The 21,188-nt window shown below is 42.7% G+C and overlaps 1 pseudogene; it reads left to right on the forward strand.

Moving 5' to 3' along the window:
- Window positions 1-465: 465 nt before the first annotated feature.
- LOC123290022 (ligand-dependent nuclear receptor corepressor-like protein) overlaps window positions 466-21,188 on the forward strand; it is a 50,499-nt pseudogene continuing 29,776 nt past the window's right edge.

Below are 21,188 nucleotides of genomic sequence, written 5' to 3' on the forward strand. Positions count from 1 at the left end.
AGCTCTCATTGATGGGTCCACGTTTTCTACCCAAACCCAAGCCATGTGGCTACCTGGGTCTTGCTGTGGTTTGGGAGCCACATAGGAAGTATTTTCCAGACAGATTACATTCAGAGGGGTGACAGAAATCCGCCCAGTTATTAGCCACAAGACCAATTAACTAGTAATAAGAAGACAAAGAGGTTGGGGATAGAGAAATTTAAGTATTTGCTTTAAAAAATTTTACCAAAGAAGCATATGCACATGGATAAAGATGACCACCCAGTGATGACTCCAGGGATGGAGAGGGAGGAGGCGGGATCGCCCGGGGGTTACCCGCTCGGGGAGCCGCTGGAAGCGCCAGGTGGCCTTCCCGGTCAGACGCCGCCAGCCTCTCAGCCTGACGCGCGTCTCCCCTTCCTTAGATTGACTCCTTCGGCTTTCCGTTTTCCTCTTGGGGAGGGGTGGGACTTCCGGTTTCATCTCCGGAAGACGACGAGCCGGAGGAGTCAGTCCGAGGGGCCAGCAGGAGCGATTCCGTCGGCAAACGGGTAAGTTATTCTCTGGTCGGGCCGGGGGGGAGGCTTGGAGGCGGGGACCGTGCAGCGTCTGCGCGGGGCCTGGGGGCGGTGGCTTGAGGGCTCAGGCCCGGGCAGTTGGGCGCCGGGAGTCCCGCCAGGGCCCTTCGCTCTTCCTCCTCCCTCCTCCCCCCGCCTCCGCCCCTCCCCGCTCGCCGGTCCCTCCGGACGCCGCCCAGACTCGCCCGACGCCCGCCCGCCGCCCGCGCGGCGTCGCAGCCGCCCTGCCCCCGCCGTCACCTGCTCGCTCCGCGAGCCGTGCTCCCGGGGACCCGGCGGGCCTCCGTTTCCCCGCGGGCCCGGGCTCTCGGCGCGGGAGCGGCGCCCCGGGCGCCCCACGCACCCCTGCACGCAGTCGGGGCGCTTCCGACCGCCTGGCTTCTCCGACTGGAACGCGGGCGCCCAGGCTGGGAGCTGCCCGGTGTCGGTTTCTAGTCCGGGCGGTGGTGTCCGTGGCTGCCCGCCCACTCCCTGTTTTCCCCAGCGCCCCGATGCGCTGCTGCCACCCGCGCCTCCTTCGGTTGAGGATGCTGGTGCCCGAGAGCACCACGCCTGGAAGTGGACGGTCCTGGCCACTCAGGGTCCCGCTGCTCTCAGCAACTAGCGGGAGACCCCAGGCTGCCGCACGTCGCTGTTGGCAGCAGCGGGATCGTCCCTGGAGATACCCACCTCTTCCTAGTCGGCGAGCACGGCCTGAGGGTGCGTGCCCGCTTTCTGGAGCTTAGTCGGGGGGAGGTGGGTGCCAGGAGCTGCTGACCCCTGCGGTTGCGTTGAGTTTTGAATAGCCTGTTTATTGGGTTGGGGGGTTCTGGACTAGGACATCTTGGCAGGGTTGGCATCTGTGGACGCTTATGTAGGATTATTTTCTAGGTAATCATAGCCCGAATGGTGATTGTGTCGGGACTTTACAGTCCGTGCCGGTGGAACTAGTTACAGTATGCACCTGGTTTGCGGTGAAGCGTTAGTCCAGATGCAGCGCTGCCTGGGGAAGGTCACTAACACGTATTGATTAGAACATCGTTAGGAGAGCTCATTTGATGTATACTCTGTAGACTTCATGTAGCACGGCAGCCTTGTAGGGTCGGAATTACTATTCCCTTTCCACAAACTGAGACTAAAGTTAAACAGTTTGACCAAAGTTAAGGTCAGGATTAGCGTCTCAAGTGTTTGTGACTCATTGTTTTTCAAGTTTTGTAAGGTTACTGACTCCTGCTGGCACGTGTGAAAAACACTGAGGCAAGGCTCTCTAGTAGCTGGTGTCTTCTTGCGTGACATGCAAGGCAGGTGTGATTATTACTGATAATACAGTGGCTCCTGGTGCCTTTTTTAAAAAACCTGTTTATTTTGGAATAATCTCAGATTTACAGAAAAGCTGTGAGATAGCACAGAGAGTTCCACTTGTATTCAGCAAAGCAGAGTGGCTCCACTTGAGCAAACTGCTTCATGCCAGTCACCATTCTAGGTGCTGGAGAGAGTAACACGCTGCCCTAGATGATTTCAAGGTCTGGTGGAAGAGACAGATCCATAAACAAGTATAGTGCCTTTTGCTCAGTGCTGAAATGGAGAGAGGGGAGCACAGAGTGATTTATGTCTGACTGCCTGGGAAGGAGTGGCGCGAGCTTGCAGGATACAGCATTTGAGTTAGGTCTCAAGGATTAGTGGGTATTCACTTGATTGATGGGACATTTCTGCCCACATTCATGCTACCTAGGTTTGTGTTCGAAGAGAACTCTCTAACCTTTATAAAACGGACTCTTCTTATTTGATTCTCCTCTGTTCGTCTTTCTCACATCTCCTCTGAGAGGTTTTTGTCATAGTTTCCACAGGCTGTGAGAAGAATCGCGGTTTATAAATCCATGACTAGGAGATGAAATTAAGCTGTGTTTCTTAGTAATGGAAGTATCTAGATCTGTACGTTTTAAAATTCTTTCTCTTTCATAGCTGCTGAGTACTTCAGTGGTCTGATCACACACATTCTTTATGCGAGGTTGGAGCACAGTTCTTCTGAACTGTGCCCACCGCAGAGGGGTATTTTGAGTGAGTGTGTTGGTCGTTGTGGGCTGCTCTAGGAAAACACCATAACCCCAGGTGGCTGAAACAACAGTCATTTACTTCTCCCAGTTCTGGAGGTTAAGTCCAAGATCAAGGTGCTGATTCCTGGTGAGGGCTCTTCCTTGCTTACAGCCAGCCACCTTCTTGCTGTGTCTTCACATGGCAGCGATGGAGAGAGAACTCTGGTCTCTCTTCCTCTTCTTCTAAAGACGCTGATCCCGTCTTGGAGACCCTACCGTTCTGACCTCATCTAAACCTAAGCACCTCTCAAAGACCTCATTTCCAACTACCATCACATTGGTGATTAGGGCTTCGGCATCAAAATTGTGTGTGTGTGTGTGTAGGGGGGGCGGGGTGCACAATTCAGTCTGTAGTAGGTGGGTTTCTTGGAATTTTTGTTATTATGAGGAATTGCTCCAAAATAGGCTTGATAGAGAACTAAATAGGAAACTGTAAAATTAGCATTTATATGGCTTTTGCTACAGCAAAGTAGTAAACACAATTTTATTTAAAATCAGAAGAAATTATTGTAGATACGTTAAGTCTGATTCAGAGGCTGGTGGATGCCAAGAAGAAATTTTAATTGTTTCATTTGGATGAAAGAGAGAAATACGTGGTGAAATACTGCAGTGGTGTTTTCACTTTTAGGCCTTATACAAATGAATGCTTTCATGGTTATCAAATTAGGGTGTAAGGACTGTGGTAGTGAGCTATTGCAGTTCCCTCACTGATCAGGAGGCTGAGCCCCACAGAAGCTGAGCGGCTAATGCATTGTAGAGGTGAGTGGCAGAGCAAGGATTGGAATCAGGCCTCCAGATTCACGGGGCCAGTCTTTCTGCTGTTCCATCAGTGGTTCTCAAACTGATGGTGCATCAGAGTCAGCTAGGGGGGCTTGTGAAAACGCAGATGCTGGGCTGGGTCTCTGAATCAGCGGGTCTGGACTGGGACTGAGAATTTGCATTTCTGACAAGTTCCTGGGTGATGTTAAAGCTGCTGACTCTGAGGGCACACTTTGAGAACCCCGGCCTTATGTGATGTTGCCTTTGACCTCTTCTAAGAGGATAGTAAGTAAACGTCTGTGGGTTTATACCAGCTTGACCCTTCCTTGACGTTCAGAGAATCAAGTTCTTTAATTTTGTGTTGTGTACTGTAATGCACCAACAACATAATGATTAGATGGAAAAATGTACTAGAAATGGAGTATGTTTTAGAGTCATTTTGGCATCTTCAGGGATAATTTTTGGAGATAATTGTAGAGGTCAGAACCGCTTATGCAAAGGGGATACACTTGAGCTCCTAGCAGCAATCACACTAAAAAGGGTGCCGGTATTGATTGCTAGATTGTATGGGAGTGAAAAGTTCCTTCCAGTTTTGTTACTCTATGTTTTTCTTTCTCATTTTGTGTACTGAAATGTTCTTAATGTATCAAAATCTTATCAGGCCCCAGCACAGTTCCATGCCCATAGTAGATGTTAAATAAATATAAGTTGAATTGAATTAAAAAAGATTAATAGGGAAAATGAGGTAGATTATTTATCTGGAGAGACTTCAGTGCCCTAGGAAAGTTAGTCGGCTCTCTAGATTATCCCAATCACAGGTTTTTAGTGAATACTTACAGATTATTCTTGTTTATGCCTTATTTGCAATTCTTGGGTTTTTTTTAGCACAATTATTGGAGGAGGTAGCATATTTTTTTTTTCCTTTTTCTCCCCAAAGCCCCCCAGGACATAGTTGTAGATTCTTCATTGTAGGTCCTTCTAGTTGTGGCTTGTGGGACACCACCTCAGCGTGGTTTGGTGAGCAGTGCCATGTCCACGCCCAGGATTCGAAGCAACGAAACACTGGGCCACCTGCAGTGGAGCGCAGGAACTTAACCGCTCAGCCACAGGGCCAGCCCCGAGGAGGTAGCATATTTTATGTAAGAGTTATTGAGTGATCCCCCATATCTCTTTATCATTCATCTGAAATTATTTTTACAAACTTTTTACTTTGAAATGATTATAGAAGTAGAAAAAAATGGCAAAAATAGCGCAGAGAATTCCTATATACCTTAGACCCAGCGTCCCTTTGTTAGCATCTTATGTAACCATAGTGCGGTTATTGAAACCAGGCAGTTGATACAGTTAATCTAAAGTCTTTATTCGGGTTTCACCCCTGATATCTTTTTTCTGGTCGAGGATCCAGTCCAGTAGCCCACACTGCATTTAGTTCTGGTGTCTCCTTGGTCTCTTCCAATTTATGACAGTTTTTTATCTTTCGTGACCTTGGTACTTTTCCAGAGTACCGGTCAGGTATTTTGCAGAATGTCCCTCAGTTTGGATTTATCTGGTGTTCTTTCATGATTAAATTGAGGGTTAAGCATTTTTGACAAGAATACCGCAGTGGTGAGGTTGTTCCCTTCTCAGTGCATCATATTGGCACATGTGTGATGTAGATAGGTCTTATCGCTGGTGAATGTTAACTTTTGATCTCTTGGTTGAGGTGTCTGACATGTTTCTGTGCTCTAAAGAAAAAAATTTTCCCTTTGTAATTAATGACTCTCGTAAGTTTACTGATTGTAGTGCAGATGTTTAAATGAAATGAATATAGAATGTCAGAATCCTTTGAGCCTGACCCTAATTATGAGATCTTTCTTATCTTGGAGGCTTCATTATTATTTGTTAGATCCCAACATAGTAGGGAAGGGTAAAGCTGTAGACTTCTAGAAGAACAGTTATTTGTTCAAGAACTTGTACCTGATCTTGGTCAGTCTTAGTCTTGAATTGTCAACAGCAGAAGCTCTTTGTTCCAATTCTTTTTCTGTGGTTCTGCGATCTGTCTCGCATCTGTCTTCCAGTGGATGACTTTCCATAACTACATTGCGTTTCTTCAGATTCTCCCTAGAGCATTTTTGTAGAAGATTTGTGTGCTTCAGTTCATCACAAGGCAGTTGCTCCAAGTATCCTCTTGTTGACCCACTTCCTAGTCCATACAGCTGAGTGTGTGTGTTCTCTTTGTAGACTATGCTGATGAAGTGCTGGAGATTACATAGATACATAGACACATATAAATTGTCTCTATTTTCAAACTGTATATCCCTTTAATATCCCAACAGGAGTCAGTTGGAAGATATGTATGTGGCCTGTCTCCCTCCCCGTCATCCCCCTCCAAAGCTCGTAAGCTCCTTAGAAGCAGGGAACAGATCTCTTTTTGTTTACCAGTCACTTGCTTGGTGCTTGGCATACACAAGGCACTCCATAAATATTTGAGAATAAAAGAATATCATATGTGCATCTTGTTAACTGGTTTTAGAAATTACCAGACTATTCGAAACATCTTTCCACATTAACACAGCTATGTAATCATCATAGTATTCCACTATAGTCATGCCTTGCTTAACAATGGGGATACGTTCTGAGAAATGTGTCAGTAAGTGATTTTATCATTGTGCAAACATCATAAAGTGTACTTTCACAAACCTAGATGGTCGAGCTGTTGACACGAATAATCAATAATCATTCTACAGCGGGGAGTTTTATTCGAGCCAAGCTGAGGACTGCAGCCTGGGAGGGAGTGCAGCCTTCGTAAGTGCTGTGAAGAAGAGTGATTTTTCAGCACCATTGTATACCATTTCCAAACAGACATACATCAAGTGTGACAGGGGTACATTCTTTCAAGGGTTCAAGGAGATACTTTGTTATAGATTAGTACATACACAGTGGGTCAGCATGACCCCAGTGTCATGGGAAAGGACACTTACCTTCAAAAAGTACTGGTGTCATAAGAAGAGAGGCATTGGTTCTTACCTTCAAAGAGTACATTCTGGGGCCGGCTCTGTGGCTGAGTGGCTAAGTTCGCGCACTCCGCTGCGGCGGCCCAGGGTTCGGATCCTGGGCGCGGACATGGCACCGCTCATCAGGCCACGTTGAGGCGGCGTCCCACATCCCACAACTAGAAGGGACTGGAACTAAGATATACAACTGTGTACGGGGGGGGTTGGGGAGATAGCGCAGAAAAAGAAATATTGAAAAAAAAAGAGTACATTCTTTATTTTGGGACAATATACAACGAACATTTGACAGGCTGTAAGTCAGGCTTCTTTGGTTTAAATAAAATTTAGTCCAAATCGCATTTAAACCAGAACGGCTTCCCCATACACCTCAATATATAAAATTTTCTTCTATCATAGCCTCCTACACATGTAGGCTCTGTGGTACTAATCTCATGGGATCGCCATCATCTACGTGATCTACTGTTGACTGAAACGTCCTTAGATGGCGCATGACCGTATATGGATGTGCTGCAGCGGCTTCGTCTGTAACCCATCCTGCGTTGTTGGAGATTAGGTTGTTTCCAATTTTTTCTATTATAAAGAGTTCCATGGTGAATATTCCTAAATATGTATTTTGTTCAGTTGTTTCCTTAAGATAAGTTCTGTAAAGAGTCACTGATAGCTCAAAGAAGATATGTATTTTAAGGCTTTTGATATATTGCAAATAACCCTCTAGAAAGTTTGTATAGATTTATATTCCAGCCAGTACTGTTGAGAATGCTCATTTTGCCACACTTTCCCCAATGCTCAACTTTCAGTTTTTTAGAATAAGACTAAATTTAGAGTTAAAACAATTTTTTTGTGTGTTAACGATTTGCACCTTTGTTTTTCTTCTTCTTCTCCCCAAAGCTCCCCAGTGCATAGCTGTGTATTGTACTTGTAGGCCTTCCTGGTTGTGCTCTGTGGGACGCTGCCTCAGCATGGCCTGATGAGTGGTGCCATGGCCCTGCCTGCAGCCAGGATCCGAACTGGCAAAAGCTGGGGCTGCTGAAGCCGAGTGTGTAAACTTAACCACTTGGCCACAGGGCTGGCCTCTTTTTTTTTTTTTGTGGTATTTTTAAGGATTCTTCCTGGAGTATGGTGGGGTGGGGATCATAGTCTGACTAATTTGCTAATAACCCTCCAAGTTTTCCGTATTGAAATTATCCAGTTTTTGGTTTGCCTCGATGAGAGAGCAGAATAAACCTCAATAAGGTAGGGGTTAACAGGAATCATTATCCTCTCTGAAGTTATAGTTGGTCATATCTGTGGGCCTTAGCCAATAGGAAACTTCTTGAGAGTGGGATACATTTCTAATTCATATCATTCAGAAAAATCAACTACAGGTGAATTAAAGGCTTAAATACAGAAGGCAAAACTATGAAATTTTTGGAAGACAATGTAGGACAGTAATTGTGTGACTCTAATACAAGGAAGAGCTGCTTAAACAGATCACAGAAGGTGTAGACCATAAAGGCAAAGATTGACCGCTTTGACAGCATTAATTTGACAGCTTGTGGTTATGAAAAGAAACCATCAAGAAAGTGAACAGACAAGTCACAAGTGAGAATAGATATTTTCAGGACGTATTATTGAGAAAGGATTGTATCTAGAAAGGTAAACAGTGACAAATCAGTAAGAACAATAGAAAAATGGGCCTATGACCCAAGTAGGCATCTCACAGAAGAGGAAACCTGCATGCAGAGATTCTCGACTTCATTAGTAATGAGGGAAAGGCAGTTTAGGACCAACGTGGTGTATAGTTTCATAACATTGGGTTGGCAACAGTGTAAAAATCTGACAATGTCTGCTGTTTAGGAAGGTCGGAAATAACTGGAATGCTTACACACAACTGGTGGGATTGCAAATTGGTACCATAACTTTGGGATTACCTAGTAAAGTTAAAGATGGATGTACACTTTGACCCAGTGATTCTACTCCTGGGTCTTTATCCTGGAGCAGTGCTTCTAAATTGTGTTTTCAGCATCTCACAGGAACTTACTATAAATGCAGAATTGGGGGCTCCACCCTAGACCTATTGAATCAGAAGCTTTGGGGATGAGCCAGCTTTCAGTCTTAACAAGCCATTCAGGTGGTTTAATGCATGCTAAAATTGGCAAACTGCTGCCCCAGAGAAACGCATGTATGTGAGTGCCTGAGGACATGACAAGAATGCTCACAGTTGCACTGTTTGTAAAAGGCAAAAACTGGAAGCAGTGTCCATCAGAGGAGAATGGATAAATTGTATTCCTATAGGAGTGCAACTGAATGGATTTTAGCCACCTGCACCACTGAGGATTATTGTCAGGAATATCATATTGAGGAAAAAAAGCTATTTCCAGAAGAATGCACATAGTGTTTTTCCTTTTTTAAAGTTTTGAAACATGTAAAGCAAAAGTCCATACTGTTAGGAATACAGATATGGCAAAGTAATGAAACAGATTAATTACAAACACATTCAAATTAGTGGGTAGCTCTATTAGAAGAGAGAAGGTGATAGGGATCCCGAAACGGAACTGAAAGATTAGGAATTTAATTTTTTTTTTTTTTTTTTTTTTGGTGGGGAAGACTCGTCTCGAGCTAACATCTGTTGCCTGTCTCCCTCTGTTTTGTGTGTGGGATGCCTCCACAGCATGGCTGATGAGTGGAGTAGGTTTGTATCTGGGATGCGAACCTGTGAACCCAGGCTCCTGAAGCTGAGCGTGCAGAATTTTAACTGCTTGGTCATGGGGCTGGCCCCCTGAATTTAATTTTCTTAAACTGTGGTCTGTACTCAGGGTTTTGTTATGTTATGCTTAGTGCCTCGCACATATTCAAATTATTTTTTGTACCTGCCAAATTTTTAAAAAACATACACTTATGTCTTGTCTTTTTGCGAAGTCTGTCTACACAGGGACTATTCAGTTTGTATGAAAAAGATCTGGTGGGGGTGATGGTGGGGAAGATATGTTCTTGCAGCATTATGGTCTGAAAGTCCTTTCAGCAGTAGGGATATCAAACAGAAGATTGTTTTTGATGATGATGGTGGTTAATACTTGCTGAGCACTTGCCAGGTGCCAAACACTGGTCTAAGGACATTACGTACTGAGTTTATCCTCAGTTAACTGAGGATTGAGCCTCACAGTGAGCATATGGGGGTTGGTACCACGACTCCTCCTGTTTCCTAGGGGAGGAAAGGTGTGTGGATACAGAGGTGAAAACGGTAGAGGCTGTCTGACTCCTAAACACTCTGTCAGACCTGGTCAGAGGGAGAGACAGCCAGACAAGAGTGTTATGCCTGAGAGCGTTGGAGTTTCGAGACAAAAAGGGAAAGTCAAAATAGGAATGGGAGTGTGGAAGACTGTGGAGAGGGAAGGCTGTATATACCCGCATTTTTGAAGTTGCTTTCTTTATCTTAGTAGGTTTGTTTCTAAACCAGCGTATATGACTGTCATTCTAGCAGATGCTGAGTCCCTAAAGCAGAAAAGTAATTGCATTTTGTTTTTAGTTTTAAGGATTGCATCTTCCAGTTCATTAGAAATTGGTAAGATCACACCATAGGATTTGGGAAATCTTACTTCTTTGCTTAGGCAGTTTGGTTGCTAAAAAGGGCACTTTTGGGGACTCTCCCTTTGCCTATTGTTTTCTAGCCTTTGATAATTTTTTTTGTATCATAATTATCTCATATTATGAGGACTATTTCTTTTCTTTTTTTTTTTTTTAAAGATTTTATTTTTTCCTTTTTCTCCCCAAAGCCCCCCGGTACATAGTTGTGTATTCTTCGTTGTGGGTTCCTCTAGTTGTGGCATGTGGGACGCTGCCTCAGTGTGGTCTGACGAGCAGTGCCATGTCCGAGCCCAGGATTCGAACCGTCAAAACACTGGGCCGCCTGCAGCGGAGCGCGCGAACTTAACCACTCGGCCCCGGGGCCAGCCCCTGAGGACTATTTCTTAGATAAACATTGGTTATATTGTAAACTTTATTTTAAGCCATCGTAGTATGACAGTCACTCCTTAAAATTAACAAATACAGAAAAAATTAAAAGATGTACCAGAAGCCATAAGTCAAATTATATGAAACCAAATAGCACTGCTGTTTTTGTTTGGTATTCAATTCAGAGTGCTCAAATTGTCTAAACCACATGAACTGTCAAGCATTTGTAATTGTGTAATGTCATACTTTGCCGCAGAGTCAGCCCCTTACTAAGCTGACAGCCAGGAGAGTCCTTCCATAGCAGGGATGTCTGCATTTGAGACACATGTAGTGCTTGTTGGAGATCCGAACATAGGCTTCTTGAAACAAATTTTAAGTACTTCAGCTCTTCTGGTTTCAGATGCATTTTGCTGAAGCTGGATAATCTCAGTCTTAATTGCCAGTGCTTTTCAATGTGTTGCATGTTCCTATTTCTCTTTTATTTTCTCTTATATGCTTTTCCCCCCTTTAAACAAAAACACAAAAAGTTTTAAATAAAAACAAGTAAGGTAATAGGAAGCCTAATAGGAAAAAGATATTTATTGTTTGATGCATTTGGAATAATAGCAGTGTAATCATCAAATGTAGCCAAAGCCCAGCATGCTTGTCAGTTACTAAGGATAGTGGAAACTTTGTGTTTTAAACCCAGAGCAAGCAACAAACCACTTCTTTCAAAGTGTGTAATTCACGTGTGATTTCTGCTGATCGTGGATTCCGGACCAGAATTTGATGCGTATTATTGGATCAGTTATTCTAGAATGAGAAATCACAGTTATAGAAGTTCATATAACTATAAAACCATTAGAATTTAAACTAAGGTGGTAATCTACTTTTAAAAATAGCTTAGACAATTTAGATCATTCGAGGAGAGGTAGTAGGAATTATAGTCTTTCAAAAAATGAGACCAAATGGTTTTCATTAAGAATCTTGAGGGTCTGTAATCTGGTTTTCCATATGGGTGGTGTTTAACACCCTAGGATTTCAGGGTGGGAGGTGGAGGCAGTGTTTGCTAAAAGTGACATTCCTCAGAGTCATTTTGCATGAGAGATTGTTTTGGAATCCCTGTGTGACATCCCTATTGAGTGCAGTTTGTTTACTCTCCTTCCTGATTCACCTTTCTTCTCCTTTTTTCCCCTCTTCTCCACACTTCAGCTCTCTGTCTAGTAAATATATGTTAGGTTTATATTATTTTTTTTTGAAGTTAGAAGGGACTTTACTCCAGGGGGTCCCAAATCTGGCTCATCAGAATCACTCAGGGAGCTCTCTGAAACTACAGATCCTTGTCCTTACCCCAGACTCTCTTAATCAGGATCTCTCCATGGGTGGGACCAAGGGATTCATGTTTGGCTGATTAGCTAAATTGATAAATGATTGGTATTGGCTGTGGTTCCCTTGTGTTACAGATGTGGAGGTAGTAAGTCCAGGCATGCTCTTCCAGGGACAGTTGCATTTCTCAGAAAAGGTTGTCGAAGGTCTCGAAAAGCCTTCATTAATGGTAGAGTGACAAGCGATATGATAATTTTTGGGCATTGGTATGTGGCAGAGATGGCTAGCTGTCCATCTAAATCAGTTCTGTCCTTCCATAAGATACAGTTCTACAGCTCCAGGTTTCACTTTTCAGATTCCCTTGCAGCGAAGCAGGTATGAGTGGAAGTGGTAGATGCCCCTGTCCGGGAGGGGGAAATTTCCCCCTTATTCCTCTTGAGTTCTTGTGGCTGGCCTCATAGTAAAATTAACACAAGACAGATTAAAGAGAAAACTCGAATGTAATGCGTACACGTGGGAGATCATAAAATTAACGCTCAGAAGTGACCAAAGCAGGCAGCTTTTATACTTTTTACACACAGAAACACTAAATTTGTGAGGATTTGACAGGACAAAGAAACTTAGGTTTGGGTGCTTCATTAGTAAGCAATCTAAGCAGAGTTTGGACTTGTGGTGGTAAATTAGTAAAAAAGTAACAAGGTGTGTTTATACAGGCCTCTCCGCCCTGAATTCCACCCCCTCCCAGCCCCACCCTTTTTGCTTGAGGAAGATTGTTCCTGAGCTATCATCTGTGCCAACCTTCCTCTGTTTTATGTGGCATGACGCTGCAGTGTGGCTTGATGAGCGGTGCTAGGTCCGCCCCGGGATCCGGACCTGCAAACCCTGGGCCGCCGAAGCAGAGCACGCCAACTTAACCCTTATGCCATTGGGTCAGCCTCGTGAGGAAGCTGTTTTTCACATGGGAGATTCGTTTGCTGCTTTCAGGGGGAAATGGAAAGGGTCAAAATGCAATTTTTGCATCAGCTGCTTCTCAAATAACTAAGTCAAAATAATCAGTGTGCCATTGTAGCATACTTTGGGGGCGGTCTGCCCTGGGTCCCAGCACTGCTTTTGAGTCAAGATTGCAAGACTACTGTTAGTTATGTCTGACCAGATGCTGAAAGTCAAAGGTCAGCAGATGGAAGCAGAGCTGGTTGGGACATGGAGAAGAATTGTCTCAGAGCACGTCTCGATGATATTTTACCAAGAGTCTGCTGCTTCCAGGCTTGCTTTCTTCAGTCAGCTGAATGCAGGGAACGAGGAAGCTCCAGGGCAGAGCTGCAAGATGGAAGGAGCCAGGATCCCTGAGTCGGCCTGGAACAGACCGCCTGCTGACCAGGAACACCTGCCGTGGAAGTTTACCAGAGCGAGAGAGAGACTTCTGTTGTGCTTTGGCCAGTTGTCAGTGCACTTTTTATACCAGTATGGTATTAGGGCATTATCTTCTTGTTAGATGGATTCTAGCCACTGTATCCAAATCTCAAAGGAAAGGCAGGTTCTGAGTATGTAGAAAATTAGTATTCTGCAGTTTTCCTTCTCCACGTGTATAATTCTGTTATCTATTCCTCAGAATGTAGACGTGTGATGTGACAGAGTTGGGACATTTTATTAGGCTGCAGTACTTTCTTAGAGGTGTAATCTGAAGGAGGCTACTACTCATGTGAAAACTGGTGAATGAGGATTTGTGATGCCAACTGTGAAGGTTGCCAGCAGTGGAGGAGAGACTGATCTTCAGAGCACTCTTGTTTAATAATGATCTTAGGGCTAAGAATTATTAGTTTTTATTGATTTCCTAGAATTTACATAATTGAAAAGTTAGCAAATGTATAAGGTGTGTATGATGTGGCATTTTCCAAACTTAAGTCATTTCCCTACTCCTTCATCGTTTCTGCTGTGTTTTATACCACAGCATTTTATCTCACTCTTGTTTTTTGTTTGTTGTTCTGTTTGTTTGGTAACGTCTGTTGCCAAGCTTCCTTTTTTTGCTTGAGGAAGATTCTCCCTGAGCTAACATCTGTGCCGGTCTTCCTCTATTTTGCATGTGGGATGCTGCCACAGCATGGCCGATGAGTGGTGTAGGTCTGCACCTCGGACCCGAACCCACGAACCTGGGCCACTGAAGTGGAGTGTGCCGAACTTAACCACTACACCACAGGGCCGGCCCCTTTCTCACTTTTTTTTTTTAAAACTTAGCATTGTCATAAGAAGTAATACATGTGCAGTCATAGGTTGGTGTGTTATTTTTTCCTAATATCTATTTGAATAATACATACTTATTTAAAAATCCCAACATGTGGTAGATAACTTTATTTTAAACGCCACTAGTGATATTTCTGTCATACTTGGGAAATACTGTTCACATAATGAATATTATTTTTTAGGATCTTCAGTGCTTAATCCATAAAATTCTAATAGAAATAGATGCAGTCACAGGAAACTAGCGGACGTACTGTGTCTAACAGGGCTTTGGTTACAGCTTTTTCCTATCACAGATTAGTATTCTGTTTGATTAATATCTACATTTGTTTGTGACTGAGGGACGACGAAAACAGTGTATTTAAATAATTTTTGAACAGTGTTAAGCAGGATGTGCTTCTAAAGTTAGTGAGGAATGGGCCTAAGGAAGTGCTAATGAACGTGAAATTAAGGTAAAAAAATCTTGGAAAATACTGATACTTGTGGTAGAGAAAGAATTTGATAATCCCGTGATCCGAGGGTGAAGAAGATAATGAGGCTTGAACGGCCCGGGGAAGCGTTGTTAGATTACTGACTTAAATTTCAGGTATTGAGGAAAGAATTCCAGTAGGGAAGTTTTTCGCATTTTCCTCCTCTTCTCCTTTTATTTGCCCATATCTTTTTGTTCACTTGAGAGTATGTAAGATGTTGTCCTGGGGACATTTCCTATCAGTGTCAGCAGGAAAGAGTACTTTGTTGGAGGGGTGCCCTGGCGATCCTTGGTAGCTGAGGAAGTACCCACGTGCTTCTTCTCTCCCCTCTCAAATGGTTTTAAAGTTCTAGAATTTGCCTAAACCATTGGATTTATATATAATTTAAATGTTAACTTCTTCCGTCATTTTGGTAAGTTTGTCCCTTGGTGTATAAATTAATACTTTAAATTTGTTCTAAAACATCTGTGTTTAAAGTTGAAAAGCAAGTTGCTTATTTCAGGTGTTCCAGAACTTTGTAGATGAGTCTTATACACTATAGACATTGAGCACATTGAAACTTAGTCTTTTTGGTTTTCCTTTTGAAGAGTCTAACTTCATATGTAGTCCTGTTTTTGCTCCTGACTTCCTTTACCCATTTTTTAGGATTTGAATCAGTAACACCCTATACCAGCAGGCAGGATAGTAAAAGCAGGCAAGGTAAATAAAGGAAAAGTGATAGAACTTCAGATGAGTTAATTTTGTAATTTGTGTTAGATCAGTTAAAACAGGAGTATGTTAAAATAGTCAAAGAACAATCATTTAAACTTTGGAGATTTTTTGCCCTTTTCTCACTTATAACAATTAATTGAGAGTGAGATGTGAGAGACACTGACAGAGCTTTAGTGAAAAGCAGCAAAATGGAATTCAGAAGGAGAATTTAGAGGGAAAACTTGAAAATGGAAATGCAGTTTTGCTAGGTGAAAACTAAGGAAAAGGGGATCAGGAAAGTTACAGAAAAATGATAGCATTCTCGAATGAATGGCATAACGTTTATAGAGAGAACCTGCTGAGATGGTGAAAGAATCTAGAGATGTGTGTGATTGCAAACCTCCCCCCTTTTTTAGCGAATAGACCGTTTAAACTAAATTAAGAAAAGGATATAAAGTCTGTTGTTTGTTTTAATATTTCAGGACTGATTTTATAGATGAAATTATATTTTACAATAAATAGGAAGAAGAATTTATGTAGCCTGTTCTATTTGATGTGAAACAGCAAATCTCGTCTCTCTGTAGCTGTGAAGAAAATTCGTTATAATGTCTTTAGTTGTAAGAGATGGTTTCATTGTGATTAGTTCCATTGATAATAAAACGACCTTTTCAAATGGCATACGACACGAATGATCGTGTGTGTCTGCTTTTAATGGCATTGAAACTTTTCATTTTCTGTTTTACTCATAGAATTTTCCTTTTTTTATGCTGTTTTCCTGTTCCAATAAGAATTTTCTTCCTTTTAAAAAAAATCAAAACAATTAGATGGAAATATTAACAAAGCATTAATTTTAAAAATACATTTTGAAAGGAGATATATTGAATTTTAACTTTTTGTGTAAAATCTTTCCTACTACACAAGATAGCTTTGTCAGAGGTGGTTAAGATCGCCATAAAATTGACTTTATTACTGGATCAATTTAATGTATTTGGAAAATAGTACTTGAAGTGTAGGACCATTTTAATAAAAGAAACGGCCTAGTAAGAAAACTGGGCTAATGTTACAGTTTATTTTTGTCCCATGACTTGTCACGTTATGTTGCTGTTAACTACATCCTCACGAGTAGTGTTGGGAAGGGGAGACTCTTTGATAATGAAAGGGGTGAGGTCTGTTTATTCTGTTACAGTCACCATGGCTTGATCCCTATTAGTATGGCTTTTTAATGATTGTTTTAGCTGTAACTTGAGCACTAAACAAATATTCTAATTTTTAACTTGCAGGCAAAATCAAATTAGGTATTTGAAACAGAACATGGGTATCCCCTGGAATAGGAACAGTATTCTATTCTGACTTGAGTGTGAATTTTTTTCTCTCCGTCGATAGTTTTATTTACTCTGACCATTTGGGCTTAAGAGCACATAGTTCTAGCTTGTCTTCGGTTTGTCCTTGGACTCTGGCTGGGGAAGGTTATTTTTAGAAGTAGGCTAGACATGGCATGTGAGATGCTTTGGAGGTGGAACTTAATCAGATGTGAGTCCTGTGACCAGAGGCCCCTACATCTCCGAAGTTTGAATGCCTCCTGCTAGGTGAGGGTGAGGAAGTTTTGTATTCTGTGTGGCCAAAAGGATTGTGACTCATTCAGCCCCAGTGGCATGTGGCTGTATAGGTGTTTACTGCATGGGCTGCCCCCTCAGGTTTGGGGAAGAGTAGAAATAGAGGTTGCTAACATTTCTGAGCTTAGCTGGACAGGAACTCATGGCTACTGTTATCTTTGAGGCAAGTTGTTTGCTATAAATGATTCTAGGGGCCAATAAGAATGAATGCCTTCATCCAAAATGAGGTTTTTCAGGAAACATGAAGACATTTCTTTTATTCCATACAAATCTAAATTTGAAACTCTCTACCTCGTGTCTTTGTTAGTTAGCTCTTTAATAATTCTTGATTTTAGTATCCCAGTTTTTCATTGTAAGCCGTGTCAAGTCTGGTTTTGGTAGTGGGAGAGGCATAAATGTAAATGTCAGTTTAGTAAGTTTTGAAATCTTTCAGAAGTTTGATGGGAATTCTTCTCTTCAACCAGTATACTTCATGGACCTCCTCCCGTGTCCCTTAATACTATTGTGATAGTATAGAACATTCTTGTTAAAGGTTGGAGGGTATAGGAAAGGAAATCTATGTAAAATATATACAAACGAGGGGTGAACTTGAGCCCTGTCTACTCTTGCCAAGGTGCAAAGGAGAGAGAGGGCATTATATTAGTTATCTACCGATGTGTAACAAATTATGTCAGAACTTAGTGGCTTAAAGCAAATAAGCATTTATTATCCCCCAGTTTCTGTGGGTCAGGGTGTGGAGTAGGCTCATTACCCAGTTGGTTGTGGCTGCAGTCAGGATTTTGTAGGGGCTGCAATCATCTGAAGGCTTGCCTGGGGCTGGAGGAGCTGCTCTGCAGGCAGCTCACTCCCATGGCTGTTGGCAGGAGGCCCCAGTTCCTGTTTGGCTCTTGGTAGGAGGCTTCGGTTCCTTGCCCCCTGGGCCTCCATGTGCACAGGCTGCAGAAGTGTTCTTGCGACAGGTCCCCCACTTCCCTGGGCGGAGTGATCAAGAGAGGGGGCAAGCAGGATACCGGCACCTCTGTGACTGTGTCTCCAGAGCCGAAAACCCTCACTGCTACTGTTTTCTGTCCCTTGCAAGCACTTGGTCACCAAGGCCAGCCCACACCAAGGGGAGGGAATTAGGCTCCACCTTTTGAAGGGAGTGTCAGAGAATTTGTGGACTCATTCTGAATCGCCACAGGCATTTTCCTAGTGGGGGAAGGTAGAGTTAACAGACTTACCCTCAGGAATGCAATGCAGCCTGTCCCTGACACCTTGAGGAGGTGGGTTTGGCTGGACCCGAGTGTTCAGGAGCTGATCCCATTGTGAATAAACAACTATGTTACACATCCACTTGTGGTAAAATTGCTTCTGATGTTACCAATAAGTGGTTTTTAGGGTGTTAAATTTTACTCTTTTGTCACGGGAGAAGTTATTCAACTTGTGACCGTTAGCATTTTCATAGAAGAGTGATTTTTTTCTTTGTAGGATCAGATACTTTATTTTGTGGTCTCTGTTACAAAGTGATGTTTCTGATGGGAGAGTGTGGTGAGAGGAGGATTACATAAAGCACAGCTCCCTTTGGTTACCCTTAGGTTATGCACATGGTGTTTTGTAACGACAACGAATACTACAGTTTTCTCATGAACAGACTATGTATGGACTTGGTGGTACTTTATTAAATCAGGTAATCGTATAAGACATATATTTTCAATAAAAAGTCCAATTGAAAATGGTAGATTAAGAAAGAGATCTGAGCAGTCCGCTAATTTCCGTTTATTCCTGTCTTGCTCAGCTCGCAGTAGGCCTGTAGGAAGTCTTACCTGTCCTACCTTGCCCTTCCAGGAGGAGCCTGTGCTGTAGGATCTCCACAACTTCTGGAGTTCGTCCTTTGTTGAGCTCCTCAAAGGGAAAGGGCAAAAGAGCATTGGGAGCTTTTATAAATGCACGTGTGTGCACGCCAGCCATGCTGCACACTATCCCCTGTTGTGACTTTACCATGGGCCTGGTGCCAACACGTGCTAACTGCACACTGCTTGCACCACTAATTTGGGTAAGTCTAGGAGGGGTGAAGGGTGAGATGGCGTGGGATGGAGGCAGGGAGAAGGTGGTTTCCTGTGTGGGTGGCCTTGTACCAGTGAGAGAGGATGTCTGTGAGTGTGCGTGTGTGTGTGAGGGTGTGTGTGTGAGTGTGTGTGTGTGAGTGAGAGAGGGTGTGAGAAAGAGACAGAAAGCAAGCTCAAGCTGCCTTAATGTCTACTGGTTAGAAAAGAGAGAAGAGATGAAAAGAGAAGTGAAGACTGGAACAAAATAAGTGAAAACTGGAACAAAAAGGAGGGAAATGAGGGGAGAGACTTCACGTGTGCTGCCCATAGTCAAGATAGCATGTGAAGTGGTTGAGAAGTTAACGTTTCCTGGAATAATTTCTTTAAAATGCTGAAAGAAACTTCCTGTGAGAAGCGGCCACCAGGTGTCGTCAGAGGGCTGCTAGTGATTTGTTTTGTTCTTGTTCTTAAAGAGTATTGGAGTGTTTCGATTTCTTTCTTGCAAGTGTGTTTTTTTTTCCTTCTTTTTAAACCGTAGCAGAGACTGTTTCAGTCAGAGCGGGGACTTTCTTTTGGGAGTTTCTTGCTGGGCTAATAATTTTTTATGGGTAACACTGAAGATCAAGTTACATGTAACTTTTTAGTCAAGGAACAGCTAGTTGAGAATCTGGATAAGAGTTGATAGTCTAAGTGGAATTGCATATTTGAAAATCTTTGTGGAGTTGGATGTTGTTGAATTTGCATAGGCAGCATGTGCTTTAAGATTTGGGAATAACATATCTCATTATTGTAGTCTGAACACCTGCTATGTCTTGTGAGTCTTGAAACCTGACTATGGGAAGAAATTCGAGGCTCATTTTCTTTCTCCAGTGGAACAAGTCCCAGTTCTTTCAGAGAGGACAGAGATGATGCCTTTCTTAAGGGCCAACAGTGAATCCCCTGCTTGTTCTGTTGTTTGCTTTGTTCTTGAGGGAATTAACGATGCTTTCTGGTACACAGTAGGCTTGCAATAAGTGTTTGTTGAATGAGTAAACGAAATCTGTCTCCAGAAAAATGAGCCCTTAAACTGTCCCAATTGGGTGATTTTTGAATTCTTCTTTAAGAAAGACCCCATCCCCTGTCTCCGTTGGTTACAAGGTACTTGTTCGAATAAGCTTTCTGATGAAGATTTTTCTTTTTAATTTATATTTGCATAAATTTCCTCATTTCTGTTTCATCTCCTGTAGATCACTATAAGATACTTTTCTAGATCACTTTAAGATACTTTTTACATCACCTTGCACTCCCGCTTACTGACATCATTCTAGTTCTGGGCTTTATCAGTTAAACTATTAGAATGTACTTTTTCTGTCTCGAGGCTTTCTCGACCTATACTATGTCCTGTGTACTGAAAAATTAACCTTCCTAAAGCGGTGCTGTGTTTTGGTGACTCCCCACTGACGCTACTGGATAAATCCCAGCTTTGAAGTCAGAGCCTTCTGTGATCTGGTCCGGGCTGGTCATTTGCCTTTGTTTTAAGTTGCTGTGCAGTAGACAGCCAGTGCTGTCGCTGTCTGGACTGCTCACAGCCTTGCACACTCACTGTGTGTGTTTTTGGCTTTGCTTAATCCCTTCCTTCTACTTGAGATGTTTAACTCTTCCTGTCTGCTTCCTCAACAAAAGACAAAAACGGTTTTAGTTTCTTCAAGGTTTAGCTGAAATAACATTTCTACTATTTTAGCCAGCTATTCTACTTGGGAGTAGGATCTCTTGCTCGTTATACTGCTGTAGATCTTGGTGTGTATCACACACGTGATCCTGTTTGGCCTTGTGTGAATTCCTTTGCGTATATGTCACATGGCTCCTAATAGAATATGAGCCTAGTGAGGGCAAAGAATGGGTCCATATCAGTGTACTTCCTTTCATATGCTAGGCACTCAATATATATTTGTTGAATGTTTGTTCTTTCTTGATATAATGAGATGATGAATTGACGACCTCAGATGTGTATGGATGAGATTTGTGCACCATACAGCTTTGCGAAATGTGAAATTGCCCTATAGATGAAGCGCAATCTGTTCTTTTGTGTATTTTACTAAAGAATGTCAACTGAATTCCTGGGGAAGGGGAAATGCTGATATGTCCTCCCCTGTCTTCAGGACACAGATGGCCCAGACGTGTTTGTGGCTCAGTGAAGGTGAGGGAGCTGCTGAGCTGCCAGTCCACAAAGATTGATGAAATCTGAGAACTTCAGAGGAAAGAGCTGGCGTGGCACCAAGGCCATTAGCATATGGAATCCTTATCAAGTGTATCTCGGCTTACTTGCACATTGAATTTTCAGTTAGACTTCTTTTAGTTTACTTAATTACCTGCTTATAACAATTCAAATAAATCCTGAGAAGTTATGTTTTGTGTAGCTAGGGAGCTGACTTCATGTAGATTAACACTGGAGTCCAAAATCGGAGAGAAGGGAAGAGTCTCACGTATAAACTTCACATTGTGTCTTTGTACTCAGTTCACTTTGGGTTCTGTCTAATGGAATGCAGTGCCTTAAAACATTA

The sequence above is a fragment of the Equus asinus genome, chromosome 12 (genome assembly GCF_041296235.1).
Source record: "Equus asinus isolate D_3611 breed Donkey chromosome 12, EquAss-T2T_v2, whole genome shotgun sequence".
NCBI classification, from domain to species: Eukaryota; Metazoa; Chordata; class Mammalia; order Perissodactyla; family Equidae; genus Equus; species Equus asinus.